The sequence below is a fragment of the Melanostigma gelatinosum genome (assembly GCF_949748355.1).
Source record: "Melanostigma gelatinosum genome assembly, chromosome: 6".
NCBI lineage: Eukaryota > Metazoa > Chordata > Actinopteri > Perciformes > Zoarcidae > Melanostigma > Melanostigma gelatinosum.
Window position 1 is genome coordinate 26,807,672 of NC_136639.1, and position 16,902 is coordinate 26,824,573.

The 16,902-nt window shown below is 42.7% G+C and overlaps 1 pseudogene across 1 annotated transcript in view; it reads right to left on the reverse strand.

Annotated features, from left to right (window-relative positions):
• The window catches only part of LOC306778322 (tight junction protein 2-like), a 67,083-nt pseudogene extending 51,792 nt beyond the window's left edge, over nucleotides 1-15,291 (reverse strand). The window contains exon 1 of the transcript XR_013773159.1: nucleotides 14,995-15,291. The product of XR_013773159.1 is annotated as a tight junction protein 2-like (transcript). The remainder of the gene's footprint in view (nucleotides 1-14,994) is intronic.
• Between the last annotated feature and the right edge of the window lie 1,611 nt (nucleotides 15,292-16,902).

A 16,902-nucleotide genomic window follows, 5' to 3' on the forward strand; every position in this document is an offset into this window, starting at 1 on the left:
GTTTGACTCTAAATGGACCATAATGTACTAAATGAACATCATGCTGTATTGAAGAAGACTTGAAACTGGAGATTGAGACCATAAACTCATGTTTACAATGTTTACTGAGGTAATAAATCAAGAGAGAAGTAGAGTCATTTTCTCATAGACTTCTATACAACCAGAGGAGTCGCCCCCTGGTGGACATTAGAGAGAATACAGCTTTAAGGCACTTCAGCATTTGCTTCACTTTTCAGTACTAGAGGTTGCTGCCTGACATACGGTGCGTTCCAAATCGCATACTTTTGTTTTGCATGCAGTATGCACTCAATAGTGAGATACTACTTCCTCATAATGTTGCATCTTGAACTCTGAACCGCTTGCTCATATAGCCACTGCGCAGTGGATTGTGGGTCAGAATGGACAGAAAAGCATGCTGGGAGGCACGCTGCAGAATACTACCGGCTGTGTAGTAGAACATTCTGCTGTATGTGGTATTATGGGTATTGGAACACATCAATTCGGGTTATTTACTATTCTCAGAGCCTTTAACAAAAGTAAAGTTTTGTTCGGTGAAGCTTTTATTCTTTTATGTTACATTTTCATTATTAAGCTGACTTTTAACTACATGCATCTTAATTACTGTAAGTTGACTGAAGATCGCAACCATATTTGTAGTTTGGGCAAACAAAAATCAATTCCAGGTTGCCAGTTTAAAAGTTATTGTTGAGCCCTGCACATCCTCATTACGGCCATAAAAAGGCCGACATCAATCCGTCTATTGACCGGCTTCAACACGGTTTCACTCTGCACAGCCTGAGTGTGTGTGTGTGTGTGGTATGCTAATGTTCTGTTCTATAAACAGGGAGTAGGTCAGGATACACACATATCTAATGAGGCGTGGGAGCTTTGAAGTTGAAATGCGGCTGCGAGCAGCTCTGAGAACAATGAATCCCCCACTGACATTAAAGCAGAGGCGTAAAAACATAAAAAATAGAATACCTAACTTTAAAAGAGGGAATATTTCACTGCCCAGTTTGAATTCTGTCTAAATGTGCCGGACTGAGCGGGCTCTGAACCCCCCGTTGAGGCTGAGCCGGCCTGACAGCTGATGGAGCACAGCCTGATGGAGCGGCTCGTACTGCGGCTGCAGTAATAAAAGGTGAGGGTCGAGGTCGTCCCTGCGAGGCTTCCCCTTTGGAATACGGAACGCTCCATTAAAAACACTGTGCTGGTTGAGCTTTATCTGGAAAGTAAATCACTAGCAAGGTCCGTAACGTGCCCGTTCAGGAGATGACACACAAACACGGAGTCACATGCTCAAGGTCACGGGGAACCGGTTCCATCCGGCCGGCAGGAAACTCACGCGTGGTCAGTTCAAACACGCCGGGACCCGGGAGCACTGAGGCCGACACATCACACACAAAGTATCGAGTACTCTCGCAGCTTTGTCTTGCGACAGTACAAACACGCATGGATGCATTGGTAAATATACATGTAGATAGCGTTTAAACATCATGCTGAAATGAGCAGAAAACAATGGCCGACATATTCAAAATGTAGAGCATGCACTAAGACTTCAAAGGCCTGATAGTACAGAAGCAGTGGAAAATATGAATTGACTTTAAAATATATGACAAAAGTAAAGTCTTGGTAAAGGATGAGTGTGCACACATACACTGATAGTGAAATTCATGTCTCACCACATACTGCAACAAATGAACACAACTAATACTTTGAATATACTACAAACAAACTGCAACTTTAGAATGTCACCTCGCAGACAGACGGCTGAATGTTTTCAGATACAGATTTAATACTTATTTGTCATTCGCTGCAGAGTCTCTGGAGCTATTCCACCTCCGTCTGCTTGTTACAACATGGTCCGGCTGTCAGAAGCTCCTCCGTGTTCTCTGTGCATTGTGATGTTGGAGAGCAGTGTCCATCAACAGCACACTCAGAAACCATGAAAACACCGCAGGCTGAAAACCCAACTCGGCCTCGAGGCCCAGAGGCTCTGAAAGCGATAGATACAAAAAAGTTTCACGAGATAGTGTGAAATTGGTGCCACGCGATTCGCTAGATGGAAGCACATCACTCTGTCGGAGTTGTTGGGACTACAAAGACCGTGACCGGGTGAAGCCTCACAAAACGCCATTGTGTCACAAACTGAATCTACGTGTAGTGAGGGCAGATGTACCAACTTCAAAATGACTACGTCAGTCACTTTCAGTGCGTTTGGGCCTTTAGTTTGCGGTGTGGAGGAGGTGACAGGACATGTGGGTGGAGAGATGAGGCGATGCCACTACAATACATCTGTACTGTTCTTCATTGTGTCGGCTCAGAGCACTCCACCAATGAGGACCGAGTGTGTCCCCCTTCACAGCTCCGTCTGTGTCTCATGGTGGAGTAGTGTTTGGACAAAGAGCTTCTTTAAAGCACTGCTGTCTCGACTCCAAACACACAGCTCGTTATTGTTTAGTGTTCTCATTCATTCTGCCCTTCATTATGCCGACATCTGACCTGCTTAATATTTAGATTGGGGGATGGGGGGGGACTGAACAAAGGACAAAACATAAACGAAAACAACTTAGTAAGCTAGACTCGGCCAACGAGCTCTGTGGCATCTGCATCAAGAGCTACAGCTGCAGACACACAGTAGAACTCTGTCCATCATGTGGTGTGTAGACCCGCATCAATTTATTTTCAATCATTTACATACAATACAATACGAAAACGCGTCTCTCCAATTTGTTCAGTTTCAATCAATACACTTGTCAACAACCCTTATAAATCAATAAACCCTATTGATGAAACCCTTTTGAATTAGTTTGTTCAAGATCTAAATAGTTATTCTTAAGCAGGTGCTTGGAAACACTACCGCTTTCGTCCACAGGGGCCGCCAGAATAAACACAAAATAAAAGCTCTTCGCAGTAGATTTAAGAGTAAACAGCAATTCAATGATTCAACATAACGTCAGTGAACAGTCAATCACTCTGCAATATTTCCATATTGGTCTATTTATTGATATTTTCAAGACCCTCCCTGAGCACGATAAATCAAACACGACTCGCACAGGAAATGAGATGAGGTGGCCAGTGATTTCCCTATAATACAGACTTAGTTCCACTCTCCTGAGAACAGCTCAAGGAGCTCCCTGATGGCAGTAAAGAGGTAGTAAGGTAGAGGTAGTAAATGACTGCAGCAGTCGCAAACCCAGTGACAGGTCTGAGAGCAGCTAGCTGACCGACACTGAGGAAGCTCCAGTGTCTTCATCATGATAAATGATGCTGCTGCTATTTATACACCCTCCATGCATGTGTGTGTGTGTGTGTGTGTGTGTGTGCAACAGTCAGCTGTGTTTACGTCTTAGAACGTTAACTCTTTCACAGTGTATTCACTTCACAAAAGTAATTTGTATCTTTCAAGGTCACCTAAAAATATCTTATTCAGCGGTCGGCTGCGTTCGAGGCTTGAAAACGTCAGTCTGCAAAAGCCTCTATGCTGTCTACCAAAGTCTCACTGACAGATGATTCTTTAGCATAGCCTGGATAGAATTGATTTATGTGAACGGCTGAAATAAATAGTTTTCTTACCAATAAATGAAGCTTCCCCACCAGACTTCACCATTGCCCATGTTGCCCAGGCTGGTAAACGAGGTGGAGACGTATTTTTCATTCAACCTCCTAACATGATATTGAATTCAACTCTTACATAAAACCACTTGGTTCTCACTCTGGTGAGATCTGGATCATCTTTGATTTGGGGGAGTTTTTCCTGATCTGAATAAAGGGTCTGAGGCCGGAGAGTGTCATGTGCTGCACACACTGTAAAGCATGAGGCACAGTTGCGATATCGGACTGTAGTAATAAAATTTACTTGACTCAAAAATTAGCGCTCCGTTTCCCAGAAGCAGAAGTGAGTCTTCTCATTGTTCCGTTTCTGATCTCAGAGCAGCTTCCCTCCGTCACACACTAATGCGATCACACCGGCCTGCTGTGGGGCAGTGGACGCTCTCTGCTTCCTTTAAACATGTGTTTTAAATGATGGAATCATATTATGCCAGAGGGTCCTGTTCAAAATCCATCTGTGTGTTCTATCATCTTCATGTTTCGTCTGTTTGTGGCAGGGGGCTGTCTGAGAGGGCATTTTTGGAGATTACATTGATTATATCACACACACACACACACACACACACACACACACACAGTCAGTGCACTCAACAGCTCTCTGAAGCGTCCTTCCTGTTATTTCTCAGTGATTACAGCGTTTCGTTTCTCTGATTAACATCCCGGTCACGACAGAACAACACTTTGATTTCTGCGCCGCTTTCAAGTCCGTGAACTGAAAAAACACAAAGTGTGAAATATGGCTGCTGGGAAAACAGGACAGCTGCTGACATGTTACGTGTTGTTAACAACATTGACATTCATCAACATCTTGACATTTCAATTCATTTTCAAAGTCAGCTTACCAAAACAGGACTCCAGAACCACTTCGACTGATATTAATACTCTGTGGGACCGTTAGGTTGGTGCACACGCGATACTACGACTACTGCTTTTGTGCTAATGTTGAAGGCTGCCTTTTACCTGAACTACAGTCCATGTGCTCTTTTAGTAGTGTCAGTAGAGGTGTAACGGACCACTGTCGACCAGTGATCCGTACCAATGACAGTTGCAAAACAACGCATTGCCGATTAAGAAACGTGGTTGGAGAGATGTGTCCTGAGGAAAAAAAGTTATTTGTCTGTGTGAGTGAGTCTTCATCTGAACTGCGCTTGCATAGGACCGGCGGGGCTAGCTCTTCGCCCAAAGTCTCATTTGATTGGATGGATTTTTTCGGAAACGAGTGCAGGATGAGTCCTCAAACATTTGAAAGTGTCTTACAGGAAGAGAAAAAAAAAAAACAGGGATTTGAAGTAAAAAAAAATGTATATATATATATATATATATATATATATATTTGGCATATAACAAGTGATACAATTAACACAGGGACGTGGGATTAAAACTGGGAAAGGGTATTTGTCAGTTCTTTAAGTGAGTTGGGGCCCCAGTAATGGGAGAAAAATGTCTCAGTCTGCAGAGGGTAAAAATCCAATTTAAAACAAGATTAATTAGCTTTTGTTCTGATAGACGTGGCTGGATAGTGTTAAAAGACGAGGAGAAATCTATAAATAGCACGCTAGCGTGAGCTTCGTCTTTTATCCTCGTCACACGTTTGTTCGTGTTATGTGTTCATATTAAAAGAGGAATATCGACCAATTTATCATCAAGTAGCTGTACCTACATTAACCCCATACATGACCTAGTCCAACATAAAAACAATAATGACAACGGATAATACAAAGGAACTTTAAAGCATGTGAACTGTACAGTGTTGTGCTTGTGTTACCTCGGAAGCTGTACTCTAGAATAGCTCATCAGCAGTTTAAATACAAAACAGGATGAGCCGGGAAAACATAGAGCATGACTCACCGGTCTCTTATTTACATACGACACACAGCCGGCAATTTATGCAGGTGTGGTGAGTCCTGTTTAAAGGGAGGGTTGCACACGCAGTACAGGATCTGCTGTGACTGCAGGATTCACCAGAGGGACGGGCCGGCATGAAGCAGGCCTTTGAGAGGCCAAAACATATCTGTGTGTCGACATTCCACTGCTAATGAAGACGATCACAGAGATCATATCTGATGTTGCACGCTTGATGAACGAGGGCCTGAGGACACAGTGAGCCCTGCCAAGTATGTCTGGGCGAGGTGGAAACGCAGAGGAAAAGACGCTTCTGCTGCAGGAAGCGGCCTGCAAACCGTCACTCCCTCTTCCTGTAATTCCACAGACACACATCTTCTTAGTCGTGTTCGCGGACAGGAAACAACAACCAGCCGGTGGAACACGCGTACACTCACACTACTGACCTGTAGCCTACTCTCAGACACACAGGCAAATGCTGTGGGGCACCACATTGAAATGTCCACACAAACAAGAGCAACAATACTACAATCACACCCGCCGTCTTCCTTGGTGAGCTCACATAGTATTTGACAAAGGTGATACTAACTCTCAGGAGTGTTCCATTGGGAGGGATTTGAATTTCACTGTGAAAACATCCGGCTCCCCAAAGAACACGATCTCAGATCCTTGAACCAGACTTGTGAAGACACAAACCTCATGGGGGGGGGGGGGGGGGGGGGGCGGTTGAGTTGGAATGCTGAAGAGAAGAAGCGTTGTTGTTATCCATTGCATTAATGGGTCAACACTTCCATAACACTGGGGTACAGGGCATCAGAGGTATGAGGATGGATATGTGTGTGTGTATTTTCCTTTTACTTGCTACATAGTGAGGACTATCACCTATCTAGTATACAACTATCTGTTTTCAGCAAAAATCTGTAATCAAGCTCAGGTATGAAGACAAAAACACAGCATTCGTTCGCATGTTACCTTGTCATTCACTGGGCCTATTTATTACCTGTTCTGGCAATGCTATCTCTGCCATGACTTTATAATCTCAAAAATGTGGGACATCAGAGATTTAAAGTTTTTTTTCTCATAAAAACTTTAATCTCTGAAATTGTGTCCGTAACGTCCATTTGTACAGAAATTCGCTCCTCATATGATTTATAGATAAGGCTCATTGTCATTTGGGTTGCCATGGTTTGTCTTATTTTTTAAAAATGTGCATCCCCAGAGAATAACTTTGTTCTAGTCTACTCTGTTCAATCTACTGTGCATCGACAGTGCGCTCATGTTCTACTATTATGACACCAGGCGTTGCTTTGCTGCACGCATGCGCGGACCAGTTGGAGAGCAGCGCTGCACCAAATGTGGTCTTCCCCGATGTTAGCACGGGTTTCAAGCAGTACACCACGCCCTTGGCCTCTGAACCTATTCCCCAGCCACAGGGCAGCACCAGTAAACACTACCCACTGACACATGAAGAAGGAGATACAAGAACGCACACAGGAATCTTATCAGTGAGCCGCTCCCAGCAGCAGCTGTCCGAGTCCGTGAGGTCAGGGAATATCTGGAACGTCTTGAAGTTTTTAAGGAGTGTATCCACACAGGCAAAGTCCTCAATCAGTTCTCTGGGATATTGGGATATTTAAGGTTTCTCGCCTTGTTGTTATAGTTGTGTTGGTGTTTACTGGTACCTTTCTGAATCCAAGGGTTGGAATCAGCAGGAAAATAGACGTGGAAAATGACCCAGTACCACCTACCAGGATGGTACAGATCACAATGTAAACAATCCCCGTTATCTCACTTGTTTTTCAAGATTGTTTTCAGAACTCCCGACAGTCAGTTCCTGGATGACATTGGATGCATGTTATGCAGGCGAGTGCATTTTATTTAGTGAATACTTGGCCTCCATAGCAGACTCAAGAAGATCAACACACAAGAGGGAGCAGCGATTAGAGCTCCAGCCAGAACACACCTACCAAACATGTAAAACAGATCACATGTTAATATTGTTAACAGATGTCAATATCTGTTGGCATTGATCATTTGCCTTACATTTTATGTAAAAAAGAAAAGAAAAAAGAGCCGATTCAGGTGAAATGGTGGATAGTGATACATAGGGGACTGTAAAGCCCTTTTCCCACTGGACAGGAAACTCACAAACACCTGGCTTTTGTCTTTAGTGTGAAAGGTTACAATCAACACTAGTCCCAAGAACAATTAACTCTGCAGTAGTCTCCGGTAGTTATCGGCTCCAGCTCCGATCGGCAGTGACGGAAACATGACACCCGGGTGGACACAGTAACTTCTGCCCCTTTTCTGGCAAAACACTGTTTGGGGTTGAAGTGAATTTATAAAAGATAACGTCAACAGGAATCATTTTTTAAACGTACGAAACATACAATCAATATGCTCTCCCCAGAGCCACCAGACTCCAGTCAGACAACAGGGATATTATCTCGCTGATCAAGAAAGCACACTTCAGTAAAACTTAACAGAAACGGAACACAAAAAAACCAGCTTGGTAAGTCCTTCCACTGTTTCCGCACAAACAACAACTCTGGTTTGGTCAAAATAAATCATGAATCCACAGACTCTCTGAAGACAGACTCCATTGACAGAAAAAAATGAATTTGTTTACATATAATTCAAACTCAACAGAAAGAAAATAAAACTCATCAAAACCATCAGCACTGTTCCAAAAGTCACCAACTCTGGTTTGAGAGTTAACCAGAGGAACGTTTGCACTGTTCACTAACCCTGAACATGACACACCAGAAAAAAAGAAAACAGAAAGGCAAACTTGTCTACTGGAAATGGGAAAGAAGTATATTGCCTAGTATCAATTGGTTTTCCCAGGTAAACAAAAGAAGCATAAACAGGCTAATCTTGGGGAGCGGGAGATGAGTGAACTTGAGTAAAGTAAAGGCTCAGCTGAGCACTGAAGCCTAGAATTATCGGCCTAAACTTAATAACCGTCTGAACCGTCCTGCTTGCACACTCTAATTTCTCCAAAGCACTGTTGTAATGTTGACGGGCCTGATTGCGCTTGAAAAACCAACCGTGCTTGAAATAACCCGAGTGAGAACAACTGTCACCGACGAGTGTCAGCAGGCCGGAGATCAGAGTCCTCACAACACCTCACGCTGAAGGGTTCTTATCTCCAGACCATCAACACACACCGGCCGTCTTTTAGATCGCAACGCAGAACTTAGTCAGAGTCACACGCGCCAGGTAAATTACCACATTGTGTTTTTGTAGTTATATGTTAAATCCTAGACGAAAATAAACTGAAATGAATCAGCTCCTCAACCATGAGGCTCATATGCATTTTTCTGGTCTCCTTGAAAGGTAAGAAGCTAAGGAATATGAATCAATTGTAAGCAAACCTATTTCTATTACAGATTGAAATGCAATAAAGGAAAGAAAAAGATTTTTATCTTAGTATATAATCTAACTTTCAGAGGCAATATCATAGCCTAATATAGCATATAATAATAGAATAGTCGTCTCACACCATCTATAATGCATCAACATTCATTATTAGGAGTTATTCTCAGACGATAGCGCTCTGTGTAGAGTGTGTGGGTGTCGTCACGGCCAATGAATCACACAGGAGATCGATAGTCACAACAAAGCCAGGTCTTCTTTTTCAAAAGTTGGCATAAGCTACAGTCTATTTATTTATTCCTTTGTTTATAGGCCTAAATATGAGCACATATATGGGCACAGTCTATGGGCTATTGCTGTAATTGATCTGATGTGATTGTTGCACAATTTCAGGCCATTTTCATTTCAATAAAAAGGGAAGTCCTTGAAGTCAGATTTTTGTCCTCAATTCTCAATAGAATATAAAAGTAAAGTACAATACGAGTGAGTAATGACTGCAGGTTTGAGGAAACTTTGACATCTCGTGTTGTCCAATGCTAGATCCAGTTCTCTTCATGCGTCCATAGGAGTCGTGGAATACACAGTAGTGTCCGTGAAATGACTCGTTTCACATCCGACAACATTTGGAAAGTCTTGAAGGGCCGCACGATTCCAGTTAGCATCGGGCGACCCGGAAGTAAGCCAAGAGGGCTCGCAGAGGTCTTCTTCTTTGGATTCAGATTTGTATTGCTGCCCTCTACGGTTTGCTATTAATGATCCTTTTAATGGTTATTTGCATTATTTATACAGTGAAACACTGCAGATATTCCATTAGCTTTTTTTCATGTTTAGCCTGTGGTGCACATGCTCTAAAGCAGTGATTTTCAACTGGTGGGTCGCGACCCAAAAGTGGGTCGCGGACCCGTTTTCAGTGGGTCGCGGGCCTTTGCCTGACAAAAAAATAAAAAAAATTTAAAAAAAAGTTGTGATTTTATTTTGAAGGGCATTTTTTTATGCAGCGGAATTATTACAGCATTTACGGGACTTGTTCAGTGGTGCAGGAAAAACACAGACCAATGCGTTGTGAATCACATCACGTGAATATATATATATGAGTATTCTGACAAGTTTCCTGACTTGAGTGAGATGTAAAAACACCGTGACACACGGGGAGAGACAAGGATACAGAGAGCAGAGCAGGACTGTTGAGGTGTGGGTTGTGAAAGTCAAATCATAGGACGATTTCCAAAAGAGAGAAATGTCCAGAGAGACCAGTCATTAGACTCTGACTGGACAGACTCATAGAGGTGAATTCTTCAAACACTAATTTCTCTTTTTAGAAGATGAGAAAAATACAATATTGTGGCTTTTTCACTTCATGAACTGAATTTAAAGCTGCAGGGCAATTCAGTGGAAATAAAAACATTTTACGTAATTTATTTTTTAATCCAGCCGTTATTTTACTTGAAATGAGAAGAACATGTATTTCTATGTATTATTTATAATCCATCCAGTTAAATTTGAAAAATGAGAATAATATTTGTTAAAATATAATTGATGTGTACTTTCTTTATTTGATTTGACAGTTGTTTACTACACAGAGACGTTACTACTACTAGACTTCTTGAATATAGATATACCCAAATTATATCTATATATATAGTTATTCTTAATGCTTGTCATCGATGCGCCAGGTCAGATTTCCCACAAAATTAGATGACATCATCCGGCGTCACCAGAAACTCCTTCAGACTGTCAGACTAAAGGGACTCTGGTGCTCGGAAACACTACCGCTGTTGTCTACAGGGGCCGCCAAAGTCCACCTAAAATGAAAGTTCCTTGTTGTAGATAAACGATACAAAGCTCACCGGCGTAGGGAAACAAGTCTGAACAGGTGATCAGGTACAGACAGGCAGGAACAGGTAAAGGCTCAGGTTCCACGTTTCAGGTGGATGTAGAAATATATATATATATATATATATTAATAATTTGGGTAGTGGGTCCCGGCTTGTCATTAAGGGGTGATGGTGGGTCCCGCAGCCAGACCAGTTGAGAACCACTGCTCTAAAGTAGTAGTAGTGTTGTTTATACTGAACGTAGCCTGTGTAATAAATGGCTCAACCCGTTCTCATGACAAATGATTGTACATTATGAACCATAGTGAACCTTTTGGTTTCTTTGGGGTTCAGTCCTAAGAAGAATAGTCTTCAAACTGTAATTATTATCATTCAAAATACATTCTGATAATCATCTATATCGATCAATATTTAACAATATATATTGGGATGACATTTTTGGCCGTACCGTCCCGCCCTATGATAAAGTACACTTTTCGGAAAACCGATATTCAGTCCATGGACACAAATACCACACAGGAATGTGATTCTTTTGCTAATCCGGCAAACTCAACACCTGACAAATCAAGGTCCAATAAACAGCGCTTCCCAAACTGGGGGCTGGGACCACTGGAAGGGGACACAGGATTTATCTGAGGGGGTCGCAAGATAAATTATCACACGAGAAAGGAATAAATAAAACAATGTATGTAGCAGCCGTAGTATGAACGGCACAACACAGAAGACATGAATTGTCTCCACGGGGTGAGTGGTACGCCGTGGGACAAGTGAGCTCATCTTTACGTGTAGAATCAGCGTCAATGCTTTCCTTTAAATCTGCAGCCCCGGCTGCACTGCTGTCCCGTTAAGTGTCAAGAGCTGCCAAGAAAACTTCAACTATCTCCGAGACACACGCAGATTATTCTGGGCGACAACTCCCCCGTTACCATGGACACAGAGTGCACCAGTGTTCATAAACCAGCCGTTTATTTCTGACATGTGCCAGCGTGTGAATGCTCTCCCTGTCCGCTGTCAGCAGCTGTGTTGGGCTGTGCACACGTCACTCCGGTTCAACTGGCTCCTCTGCTATTGTAAGAGGACAGAATGGCGCTGATGAACGGACTCCCACTGAATCATGGGAGTGTTGCCGGAAGCCTGGCGATACTCGGGACGGCCACGAGGACTCTCTCTCTCTCTCTCTCTTAGAAAGGACTCAGCTGTAACGTGATTTGGTGTTCCATAACACATGAAGGTGCCGTGCTGCGTTCACTCGTCTGTGAGAATGAACAGTGTGTACTGACGGGATGAGACACGGCTCAGGAACGGATTCAGTGGATTTGTGTTGAGTTCAGTACGCATCACTGCTGAGTTTTTTCTTAATTCCATATGAAGCATCTCACTCACCAGACAGTCATTCAAAAGGAATAAAGCTGTATCTTTACTTGCTCAGATGGACAGAAGACACTCCCTGTATACCCAGGGACTCATCTCTTGCACTTTAACTGACATTTCTACTATATTTGAGCTCCCGCTTCAACTGAAAATGCAGGGGATTTTTTTTTCACATAAGGCCCTTGAAACCACAATCTTCTGGCTTTTATCTTCAAATGACTCTGCAGTGGTCCCGGGTATTTACTGGCTCCGGCTCTGATCGACAGTGATGGAAACAAGACACCCGGGTGGACACGCTCAGGGTTGAAGCGAATGTATAATTAAAAGAAGTCCACTGGGATTTGGACAATTGTTCAAATGTATTCACAAACAAACCACACAATGAATATGCTCTCCTCAAAGCCACCAGACTCCAGTCAGACAACAGCGATTTCACCTCAAACACACTTCATTCAAACTCGACAGAAACAAAATAACACTTATCAAACCCTTTGTTTACTTTCCACTGTTCCAACAATCAGCAAATCTCTGAGTTTTCCTGGGCTAAAAACTTATAGAAAACATATATTTATATTAAAAAAAAGGGTATAACTGACACTTCAACTGCTTTCACTTAATCATGCGTCACCTGAGATTGCAACTGCTTGCATTTGTTTCTCTCTTAAACTTAGAGTGGAACTCCTTTCAGGTCCAACACTTCAGCTGAGATTTCTGGTACTGTCAAGTAGGGCTGGGCGATATGGCCTAAAAAAAAAATCTCCGATTTTTTTTACAAAAAATCCGATTCACGATTTAAATCGATTTTTTTCCCCCAAAATTTTTTGCAGATGACAGAAGCTGTTGAAAACAATTTTTTCTTTTATTTTGTGATGATTTTCCCAAGTAGGTTGATAAAAATAAAGTGCAAACAAAACCTGAACATTGTAGAAAGGTGCCTGTAGTATACAAAAAGTATTTGGTCACTCTTTTGTTTGCCTGAATCATTTAAATATAAAATTAAATTAAACATAACATTAAATGGCATTAAATAGTAGCCTTCCATTGTAAACAACTGTGCAAATGTAACTTTTTACAGTAAGCTTTTCTAACTGAATACACTGATACAAACACAGCATGAAATAAAATGTATATGACCCTTTAACATTCACATTTTCAAAAGTGCAACATCTGATCTAACATCAACATAACATATTTTGCACAGTAAATAAGTGCATGTAAACAAAATCAAGTGCATTCACAACATAACCAACAGTATTAAACAGTAGTGCATGTTTTTTCTAAATATTTTTTGCCAGGAAGACAAGCCTGTCTACTACCTCTGGCTTCAGGCATGCACGGTGGCATGTAACAATGCCCCCCCCCCACACACTGAAAAGCCTCTCAGAGGGGGCACTTGTAGCTGGCACAGAGAGGTATTTCTTTGCTAAAGTACTTAGCCTTGGAAAGTTAAGTTGGTGACGCTTCCACCAGTCAAGTGGATCGGTGTCTGGGTCAACCTGCTGGACCACAGGTCAGTTGTTGCGGAGTAGAATGACATCCCCTCCAGCTCCGCAGAGATCCTTTGGCGTGTACTATTGTACAGCCGAGGCAAGGCAACGTCAGAAAAATGTTTACGGCTTGGTAGCACGTACCTGGGGTCCAAAGCTTTGAGACGGTGAATAAACCCCGGCTTTTCCACGGTGTATATGGGCACCATATCTTTTGCGATATACATCGCGACTGCATCCGTGATGGCTTTCCACCGGGCACTCTTCTTCTCATGCGGAGTACAGTTGGTGAATGTCTCCAAAATGCTGGGTTGTTGTTGTGAGGTGGCGGCGGCGGCGGCCAGCAGTGAAGCTGCTGGCCGCCATTGTTTTAGTTTGTAAACAATGCGCGCGCACTCTACTACGGGAAAAAGGGGTGGGGGCGATTTTCTCGATTTTCAATAAAACACATCGCCTTAAAGCACACATTCGAATTAATCGATTAAATCGATTTATCGCCCAGCCCTACTGTCAAGCAACTAACACTTCACTGCTTACAGCGCACAATTATCTCCAGGGCTACATTTCAATTGCTAATTCAACAGCTTTCATCGCCGACACTTCCACTCCTTTGACTGTATATACGTCCATCTTCATATGAAACCTCAAACCCTTTCGGTACATCTTTAACCAACACTTCAGCCACTTCAACGCTCAAAACATCCACTGTAACCCTCGTACAATATTTCACAAGCAAAGAATTAACTATTTAAAATGCAGTTTTCACAAATGCTGTTTTCTGTACAAGCAAGCGCACCTGTCTTCAGGGAGTCTACAATTATACTTTTTGAAGTTCGTGGCACTGGCAATGAAACAGGGTAAATGTGTCCTATGTAGGGTTACAGTTACACCATCTTTTTTACGCTGTGATTTGACACACACACACACACACACACACACACTGCACAGGTTGGGGTGCCTTCCTCTCAAAGGCAGCACAACAGTGTAGCCATTGTGGTTCACGTTCCCTCTTCTGGTCTACTGATTACATCCAGTGACGTTCTAATCTCCGACCCCCATCAAATCAAACATGTCAATCTGGACCGGATTACGATCACTTCCCTGCAGGGTGTCAGAGTGAAGTCTCAGCACGGTGCTGATAAACAACTGGAACCCGCCAGCAGAGTGAATATTACGTAACGGGGCTCTTTGTATTGGCTCTCCTGAAGCACAACAGGTGTTTAGCTGCCGAGCCGCTTATTGGCCAGCCAGCGTGCACCTCACAGCAGCCCCAACGAAAGCTCGCGCTCACTTTCGGCAGGTTTTTAAAAAGACACGCACGCGCACACTTAACTTGGACAGTAGAACCATTCGACAAAAAAACAACAAAAGAAAAACGTGCTCACGGTATGGCGAAGTGAACAGCTGTTACCAAACGTAACTTCACACACACGTCAAGCGCAGTGTCTGCCACAGCGCCACTTACTTACTCCGACATTTTCGCCCTTGCTCGGGTAAGAGGCCAGTCTTCCTCCGCCTTTCACCGGCATCCTGCTGTCTCCTCGAGTCGGCCGGACAGGCGCCTTTTGTCGTCGCGGTTAAAACTCCCCACAAAATCAAAAAGAAGCCGTATGGATTCAGTCAGTAGTTCTCGTTCTGTGGCTAGTTTTTGAAATGAAGCATATCTCTTTGGTGACAGCCCAGGCCTCCAGCTCCGCCCTCGTTGCAGCCTGTGCTGGTGCTCCTCCGGGCGGACCAGCCTACGAGAGCCAGCGGGCAGAAAGAGGGAGGTCCGTCCACAGTGTGGCTCGCGCGCACACCGCCGCTACGACAGCACGGCGATCACGGAAAACCCGCGTTTCCTGTTTCCCTTCTTTGGGAGACGGTGGCTCGTATTTGCTGAAGTGGCAACACCTAGCGAAGCATCCTGCAGAAATGTTGTAAACACCGCCACGGTGCGTGGTGTTTCAGGGCCGTGGGGATACCGATTCAACTGAGCATCTCCACGCGGCAGCAGGATTTACTGTACACCAACTATGCACCATCGTCCCCCACACGAACTTAATCTCAGTTATGACATATTATATTTATGAGGATTTGAATTGGAGGCCACCTTTCTCGCTCACATTTAAACAAAATGTTGAGCTGAGATGACTTTGAAGATTAATTCCGTCATACCTGTTTCACTGTTTTTTTATTATACAAGCAAATAATTACATTTGTAGGATTCCCCTTTTGTGTTATTAATTCTCTCCGGACTGTTCAGAAAACTTTATTATTCCAGGTTGAGTTGTGTGGCTGTCTTTTCCCTTATGTTTCCCCTTAATTTAGTATTTAATTTTCTCATTGTCAATATTAATATTTTATTTATTAAATTACATTGCTTATGCGTTTATAAATTAGTGCTGGATGGTAGGAATAGATTGGACTTGATATATTGATTTTTTGTGCTGTTGCTGCATTCTCTTTTGATCTTGTGTCTCGACATATGAAGGATGAAATGTGACATTCATAAATAGGTGGGAGAAAAAGGCAAAAAAAAGAACTGTCTACATGTGTCCCACTCTTATTAGCCTCTCAACATCTCTTTGAATATGGATATTGCACATTTTCAATTACATTTTCAACGTTATCAGAATCCTGAAGTTGTCCAATATAATAATAATATTTGTATAGCGCTTTAAAATATACTCAAATGCCCTTTACATGGTAAGAAACAAAAAAAGCAATTACAATACAAACAAAAGAGATAACAGTGAAGAATAATATCATACATAACTAGCATTACAGGTTAAAAGCAGATTTAAATAGATGAGTTTTAAGCCCAGTCTGCTCTGTTTGGCTTGTGAGGGGAACTTGGTGCACCTTTATCAGAGGTGGGTGGGTGGAGACTCGGTATAGTCTAATGTCCTTGAAGGAAGGGGAGACACATCTGAACGTCTTGAATCACAAGCGCTGAAGAAGTGAGTTTTTCATGAAATGTCTCCTTTAGCTAATACGTAAAACAGGCAAATATTGAGAAGGTAAAACAACAAACATTCACTCAAAGTAACTCTTACTCAGGTTTTACTGAAATCCAATCACGTCACTGACCTCTCTGACTTCCTGGGGTCAAGGGTCATCTACCAGAATGTGAATAATTCACTGAATCATCCGATAAATTACAAACACAACAATTTAGCAAACTCTTTGCAGTCTTCTCACCCCATTAAGTAGAATGGGACACAACCAAACTTGCCGTAGTTACACACAAGGAGGGGAAAAAGCAAGCAGCGATCCAGATCCTTTACTGATTAAAAGTACCAATACCCCACTGTCCTGCATTCAAAACCTTACTAATGTATTAGTATTCGTCGCTCAATGTACATTAAGTATGAACATTAAAAGCAGTCATGTCT